The sequence below is a fragment of the Triticum dicoccoides genome, chromosome 4A (assembly GCF_002162155.2).
Source record: "Triticum dicoccoides isolate Atlit2015 ecotype Zavitan chromosome 4A, WEW_v2.0, whole genome shotgun sequence".
NCBI classification, from domain to species: Eukaryota; Viridiplantae; Streptophyta; class Magnoliopsida; order Poales; family Poaceae; genus Triticum; species Triticum dicoccoides.
Genome location: NC_041386.1, coordinates 751032543 through 751040787, shown reverse-complemented (window position 1 = coordinate 751040787; position 8245 = coordinate 751032543). Strand labels below are relative to the sequence as shown.

Sequence of the window (8245 nt, the reverse complement as noted above, 5' to 3'; positions counted from 1 at the left end):
ATGAAGTTCTGTGTGTATAGCTTCACCCTAAGAACCTATTTGCTTTTGGCACTGGACTCTCTGGTCATCATGTTCAGTCTACTTAGCTACCTAAATAGCCTATGAAGCTCTATGTGTATAGCTTCACCCTAAGAACCTGTTTACTTTGGCACTACTCTGGTCATGTATAATTTTGGAATCCATTATGCTATGTTAGATCCGTGTATATATCTACTCCAAGTGCGTCTAATCCTTGTTGTTTAATGCAAAGGTTTTCTTATATTTAGGTGACAAGCTTTCTACTTCTGTGACCAATATAGATGAGAAATCCATTTACATTGCTCTATATATGATCGTCAGTGAATATCCCAGAAGACCTACAAGGGAAATTAATACTTTATGAAATCCAAGTTTAACGTTATTATTGTATCTGCCATCATATCCACAATTGCTTACTTCCTCTTCTAAATGTTCTTTGTTTTTTATCTGAAAATCAATTTAAGTCACCTACTATTTGTAATTCAATCCACATTGCATTATCTTTCCATCTACATCTCCTACTTACTCACTACTAACATCGCTTCTAACTGGCTTCTTGCGACATCTCCTACTTACTACTAACATCGCTTCTAACTGGCTTCTTGCGCCATTGGTGCAACCGGATCATCTAGTATAGGGAAACACAAAAGAGGGGGTGAAACCAGACATTTGGAGGAGCCGGTCGATTTTTACAGCTCCCTGCGTAAAATTTTACGGGACATGGTCTGGATATTTTTTTTGTCCCCGTTGTCGGTGTCAAAACCGGCGGATCTCGGGTTGGGGGTCCCGATCTGTGCGTCTAAGGCTAATGGTAACAGGAGGCAAGGGACACGATGTTTTACCCAGGTTCAGGCCCTCTCAATGGAGGTAAAACCCTACGTCCTGCTTGATTGATCTTGATGATATGAGTATTACAAGAGTTGATCTACCACGAGATCGTAGAGGCTAAACCCTAGAAGCTAGCCTATGATGATTATGATTGTCCCTATACGGACCAAACCCTCCGGTTTATATAGACACCGGAGGGGGCTAGGGTTTACACAGAGTCGGTTACAAAGAAGGAGATCTAATATCCGGATCGCCAAGCTTGTCTTCCACGCAAAGGAGAGTCCCATCCGGACACAGGACGAAGTCTTGAGTCTTGTATCTTCACGGTCCAACAGTCCGGCCAAAGTATATAGTCCGGCTGTCCGAATACCCTCTAATCCAGGACTCCCTCACCCGTCCCGTAAATCGACGGTTATTTTGTGGGACGTGGGATATAGTGGATCTGCTAGAGTTGGTCTAACTCACCAACCATGCTGAATAATCGACGCTGAAAGAAAAAGGACCAAATTTCAGGAGTATATCTGAAATGATCTTCAGTGTGATATTATCATGTCAACAAAACTAATTTCCCTCAAGAACTACTATTAGCATGGCCATGACGCCGCTTTTTAGTTGGATTTACAATAATAATTTGTGTCTGTTGGCCGCCTCATTTGCTTTCTTACTGACACTGATTTTGGTGGATTCAGTATGCGTTGCAGTTGCTCGACAAAATGGACGCACAAGTGAGAAGAGAGGAAAAACAGAGCAACAAGACCCGGCCGGTTGTGTTCTAGCCAACAAATTCAATGTTCTTCTTTTTTCACTCAGCAAAACTGAACCAGCAACATACACATGCCTGCGGGCTTTTAGCTTGATGACATCTCGCAATCTTGTCACCGATGCAATGCAAATGCACATGGTGTATCGGTCCTTGCTTTTGACAGGATGATGGAGTGAATTTGCTTTTGAGTATGTAGGTAGCTTGTGTGTGGTGGACCACTGAGCACACTAGGGTTCAGTGAAACTGATTATTTCCCAAGGTGAAACTACATCAGCATGCTGCCGCTTTTTGGTCGAACAGAGGTTTTAATGAAAAAATAACAGAGAGGTGGTAACTCCACAAACAGTGGGTGCTGCTCTGTTTTGCTGCATGCTTGCTCTTTGTCGTCCCCTGCCAGCCGGTCAAGAATACCTTGTAGTAGTACGAGTTTGGCTCTGGAATACCTTGTTAATTCCCAATAGCTTCAAACGACTCTGCAAGACATCTCTGCCTGCCAAATTCAGTCAACAAATTCTGGACCTAGTTGAATAAAATCTCGGCCACTCAATTCTTTCATACAGTAACCGCGATTACTTGAAGAATTAATGAGTAATATGCATCGACTCATTTCAGTTCATAAAGCTCTATACCTGAAAAACAGAGGACTTGCTAGGAGTTCATCTAGAATAACCGTGCCTGCACCCTGATGCTTACTGCCTTTTTGGAACAAATATTCTGTTGCTGTTACCGCTTTGCTTTCTGTATTTTTTTGTTCTTGTCTCATGCTGAATTATTTGCCGCAATTGTTAGGGAGGCCTTCCAACAGCTAGCTAGTCATCTTCAATAGGAGCAACAGAAATGGGAGTTTCTGGCTTGAATCATTACAATACAGGTATCAGTTATGTGCTCCTACAGCGTGCGTTTTTCCATGTTGACAGATAGAATCATGCATGGTTGAGTAATTGAGACGGAGATCTGACATAGTTGAGGCACGCGTTATCTGACTTCCCCCCGAGTTGAGGCTGTCATCTGTTTGTTGATAGGTATTTATGCTTCTTGGGAGGGAAAATGGAGTGACACACATCATGCTTCAGAACATGCCTCGGACCGGGAACAGATTTGCATACATACATTATGCTTCAGAACACAAGTAGTGGTGCTTCTCAGTTTTCACATTGAGTGTACCTAGCTAGGTTATTGCTCAACATAAGCATATAATGAACGGGCTCAACAATACATCAACCCTGGAACAAATAAATAATCCCATGAGACCGGCATACACAAGCATTCACTGCACGGGCTCAACCAACTTGTCTCTTCGGAATTGCTTCAACCAAATCCCAGCAAGCGCCTCCTCTTGTGAAGGCTACCTCCAAGCCAGGGCAGTCCCTGATATATAGTCCCTCGAGGGCTGGAAGCTGTTGCAGGAGCCCCTCCGGTAGTGTCTCTAACCTTGGGCATTCAACAATCCGTAGCTCCTTGAGCTGAGGAAATGACACAGCCACCGGTAGTGTCTCTAACCTTGGGCATCCAACAATCCATAGCGTCTTGAGCCGAGGGAATGATGCAACCGCGGCTTGTCCTGCCACCTCCTGGTGCCATCTCTCTAGCTCAGGCACGTAGAAAACTTTCAAGGTTTCCAATTTAGGAAAGAAGGGTGGTGGAGAAATACATGACTCCCCGTTGTTTGTATCATAATCATAATTACCGATGCATATACTTGTCAATCTATCCAAACCAAACAAATGCAAGTACAGGAGAGAGGGAAGCTGCCACAATGGTGGAAGATCCTTGCAGTTCCTGCACTGACTCAGACAAAGTTCACTGAGATGTTCTAACAGTGTAGAGTCGTGCATCCATGATGAGAATTTGGCACCGTTATAATTACATAACAGTAAAGCTTCAAGCCTTTTGTGAGGACGAAGGGCCTCTAATATTCCTTCTACATTAGTGTCTACTTCATCTCCATAGCTTCTTGTAACACCTCCATACCAATCGAGTGCCAATCTTTTCAAATTATGCTTGGTGAGTATATTGCCTTGTTTAGCATTTTCTGCACTATGCACTTTTCTCAGCTCTGTCAAAGAAAGACCATCACCTAGATTCATATCTTTCAGTTGATCAATTCCACGGCCGTCATCACTATCAATGACATAACTTGTCAATGTCTGCAGAGAATTCAGCTTACCAATACCTTGTGGCATGCGCTCCAAATTGAAACACCCAATGAGGAAGAGGTGCCGAAGACTGAGCATATATCTCATGCCTTCTGGTAATTTCTTAAGTTTGTCACAACAAATGAGCTTCAATGTTTGCAGGCTATACAACATGGTAATCGCTTCAGGCAATGCAGATATATCAGAATCAGAACACTCTAGATAGCGAAGATGCTTCATGCTTGCCATACGTGTCTCAATTGAGTGTGTCCTCAATGCTCGCAAGGACATGAATTTTGACTTGGCCATACTCAGCCGAGTCCCATAGTCCATCCCAAAATCATTCCAGTCCGGGTGGACTAATATCGTGCGGGGTCGGGGAGCTAGTATTTCCTTCATGGTTGTAATACTATCATTGCTAACATGATCAAGTGACAAATATCGAACCTCATGCTCTAATGAACTGGCATATGTGGATCCTTGCAGACTTTCTTGACTTGATGAAGATTCTTGCAGAATGGAGCAATCATTTCCGCTTACAAAGTCAGCAAGATTATGCATAAGATCATGCATCTTGCAAGTAGTTGGTTGGTGGACGAACTCGTCTCCAATCATTAAGATCCGATTCTTTTGAATCTCGACGTCTTGGAGGAAACATCTCCAAACTAGCACATCGAAAATTTGTTGGCCTCTTGTTTCTGATGCAATGAAGTCATTTGCCATCCATAGCTGGATTAACATGTCTTTATCCATCAGCCTATCCTTGGGGAAGATAGCACATAATGAAAAACATATTTTTTCTTCTGATGACAAGTGATGATAGCTCAGTTGTAGTGCAGGTGCAATCCCAGTAGCGAGGATGTCACTCTTCCATACATCACTATCAACAATAGAAAACTAATGACTGTGATTCTTGGAACGTAGTAAAGCTGCTATAGTCTTGATGGCAAGAGGCAATCTCTTACACTTGTGGACAATACTCTTGGCCATTGAAATCAATTCCTCTTGCTTCTCTACTCCCCTTCCAAATGCGTTTCTGTTGAAAAGCTCCCACGACTGATCCTCATTTAAAAGTGATATCTGATGTGGAGGATGTGTACCCATGATAGAAGCAACTTGATCGCTGCGGCTTGTAACAATTATAGCACTGCTTGAGACAACATGTGAGCATAGCAGAGATCTCATATCATCCCATTTTTGTCTATCTTCATTCCAAACATCATCCAGCAATAGGAGGCACCTTTTCTTTCCCAACAGTTCACCAAGTTTCTTATGCAGTGCTTCCATCTCAGTCAATTCACACTTGTTCATTGTGACCACTTGTATTATAGATCGAATAATTTCTTCGATAACAAACTTGTTAGAGACACAGACCCATATGACCAACTCAAAATGATGCATCACCCTCGGATCATTGTGCACAAGTTGAGCAAGTGTAGTCTTACCAATTCCCCCCATACCAACTATGGGAAGCACCATGACATTCTTATTCTTATTGTTGTTGTGAGAGTGGTCGAGCAATATCTTCACCACTTGTTCCTTGTCATCTTGTCTACCAACAATCTCTAATACATCAACATGAGAATGTGTTTGTGGATGATCAACGCTTGTTGTCACGGTAAGTTGTAGGAAGTGAAAATTGTTCATCTCAACAACCAGTTCATCTATCATCTCAAGGGCATCCTTCATCTTCCTGCTCATGGACAGACGGAAAACAACCGGACTATTAACGGTGAGGTAGCTCAGCACCTGATATGAAAAGCAATAAAACTGAAATTAAAAGGCTTCTATGTTCAGATTGAGCTTAAAATGACATCAGAGTGGGAAGAAGGTAGGACGAACCTTATGTGTGGTGGAGTGGCGGATATGAGCGGCACGACGCCGCAAAGCCTCGTATCGAAAGGCATCAAGGATGTTGTCAGCTTGGTAGGCGGCAGTCTTGAGGTCCGTCATCCACTGGCGGACAGCAGGGTTGGTGCGGCTCTTGGCCTCGGCGTCCAGCATGATGCACTGGACGGCAGCGAGGTGGCGCTCCAACTTCCGGCGGGCCTTGTCCAGCCCCCACGCCCGCAGCAGCTCGCCCACCAGCGCGTCACCGACCTTGGCCGCCACGCTGCCCAGCAGCGGCGCCAGGAAAGGAACCATGTCGCCGCCGGTGACGGTGAGTGGCTCAAATCAATCAGTGGGTGCTCCGGTGCGGTGATCTGATGACGACTCTCCCGGTGTGGAGGCCAGTTCTTAATGAATTATTAGTGTAGAAAATATGAGATTGATGAATATTGTGTTGTTTCTGTTGTATTGATCTGACCAAGGTGTGGGATATATATAGAGTACAATCTGTGAGAGAGACTTGGAGTAGGGGACAAGTCGTACATGGTTTAAACCAATCCTATCTCTAAGTCCTAATCTCTAACTTAAATATAATTATACTTCTAACATTCCCCCTCAGTCGTAGCAGGAGTAAAGCGGACGATGACGACTGAATTTGAACTCTTGTGCTTTTGTCGTCTTCTCCGCCGCGCCATCATCAACTGCGTCTCTGATGGGTCGGCACCTAGGGCGGTGACTGCGTCCCCTCCTGGTGCCTTCCTGCCTTCTCCTCTATTCCCTCCCGCAGTCACAGCGGGAGTGGCGTGGACGCTAGTGACGACGCGGACGCTGTTGACTGGAATTGTTGCCGATGAGTTGTTGTAGACGTAGCCGTGTGGTCGATGTCGAGGTAGCCGGTCAGGGTGATGTAGCCGTGGTCGATGGTGTGGTCGTCGTGGATGATGAAACCGCACAAAGCCGGAGGCGCAAAAAAATGCGCTATGACGGGGCTGCAGACGTGGACGATGCACCTTGCGGATGTCAGAGGGTGTCGTCGGCGATGAGTCTGCCAGTTTTGCCAAGACCGGAGGAAGTCCATCGAGCACACATTGGTTTTGCCAGAACCATGTGGCCATGTGGGGTCGTCACTGTAGTGACGCCGTGTCGATGCAGTCGTGCCGTCGTGGATGACGCGGTCGGTGCCGTCGTCGTGACGTGGTCATTGCCGTCGCCGAGGTCGCATCTTGCAGAAAAGTCTGTCAGAGGACGCTAGGTGTCCATCTTGTGGACAAAGCGGCGGCAGTGTGTTGATGATTATGATGATGAAGACCACGTTGATGACGATCTTGGCGGTGATGTGTCGGCAATGGTGCTGCAGTGGCGTGTCGACGATGATGTCGCTTGAAGGCGTTCCTTCGCGTCGACGAAGTGTCGATGTCAATGCCGCGCTGAAGAAGTATGTGATCAGTGGCCCGGCGTAGTCGTACAACTTGATGTAGTTCGGCTCGGGGAGGTGTCGGTGTAGTTGCAGATCGGTGGCTTGATGCACGTTCGCTGCATCGGCTCGGTGTAGACGGTCCGCCGTGTACGTGGTGCGGAATCGGTGCGGAATCTCGCTCGGTGTAGTTTGCCAGTCGGTGAAGATCGCTGTTGGCGTAGTCCCGAACAGTGGAAGTTGATGTAGCTACGATCAGTGTACGCCCGGATCGAAGCAGCCACATGTGTTTCCGTAGTCCAGCACCGCCGTGTACGTCAATGTGATGTCGAAGCCCCTACCAGCGGAGCACAGCGGCGCGTGGCCGGCGCTGTCGGTCGACGCTGCAGAAGGGCCGTGGCTGGGTTCCACGGCTCATGCCATGCACGTACCCATGTTCATCATGGCGAGTGTTGCCACGCACGTATGCATGTGAAACGGCCATGTTCTTGCGGCTCGATGCGTGCATGGGCTATGGAGTCGATGAAGTTGCCGGCGCTTGGCGATGAAGTTATGCTTGGTGCTCGCGGGAAGAAGTTGCTGACCGGGTGCCACGCCCCCGGCGAGAGGAGATTAATCTCCCCGGGGGCGGCGCGTTGCGGAAGTGTGGTGAAAGGTTCCTAGGATCGGTGTCGTGAGACAAACCACTCTAATATTATGTAGAAAATATGAGATTGATGAATATTGTGTTGTTTCTGTTGTATTGATCTGACCCAGGTGTGGGATATATATAGAGTACAATATGTGAGAGAGACTTGGAGTAGGGGACAAGTCGTACATGGTTTAAACCAATCCTATCTCTAAGTCCTAATCTCTAACTTAAATATAATTATACTTCTAACAATTAGCTCGTGGTAGCTAGTTCATGAGGAATTTGAATTAGACTCCGCGTACCTAAGTTTGTACGTCCAGCTGCAAGGAAGAATTCTACGGCGTTCACTACGAGGCATACCATTGTTTCCTCCGTGCGGTCGATGGAATCCTTACAAAGACGCCGGGTTTTCATTATTTTCTACTATAAGCTGGTTTGTCATACAATGACCGAGCGTCGTCTTGGCGCCCAATGCCTCCACAGATCTTAATCTTGAACCTCCACAGATCGTCTTCAGAAGACAAAAGCGTTTTGTGCCTGCACATTTGTCACATGGAAATATGATCAACTCTTCACAACACTCAGAATAAGCGTTGTCGTCGTTGTTGTACTGGTCGAAATATGAT

General features: G+C 46.1%; 1 pseudogene; it reads right to left on the bottom strand.

Moving 5' to 3' along the window:
• Positions 1 to 2889: 2889 nt before the first annotated feature.
• Positions 2890 to 5889, bottom strand: LOC119284467 (annotated as a pseudogene).
• Positions 5890 to 8245: the final 2356 nt, after the last annotated feature.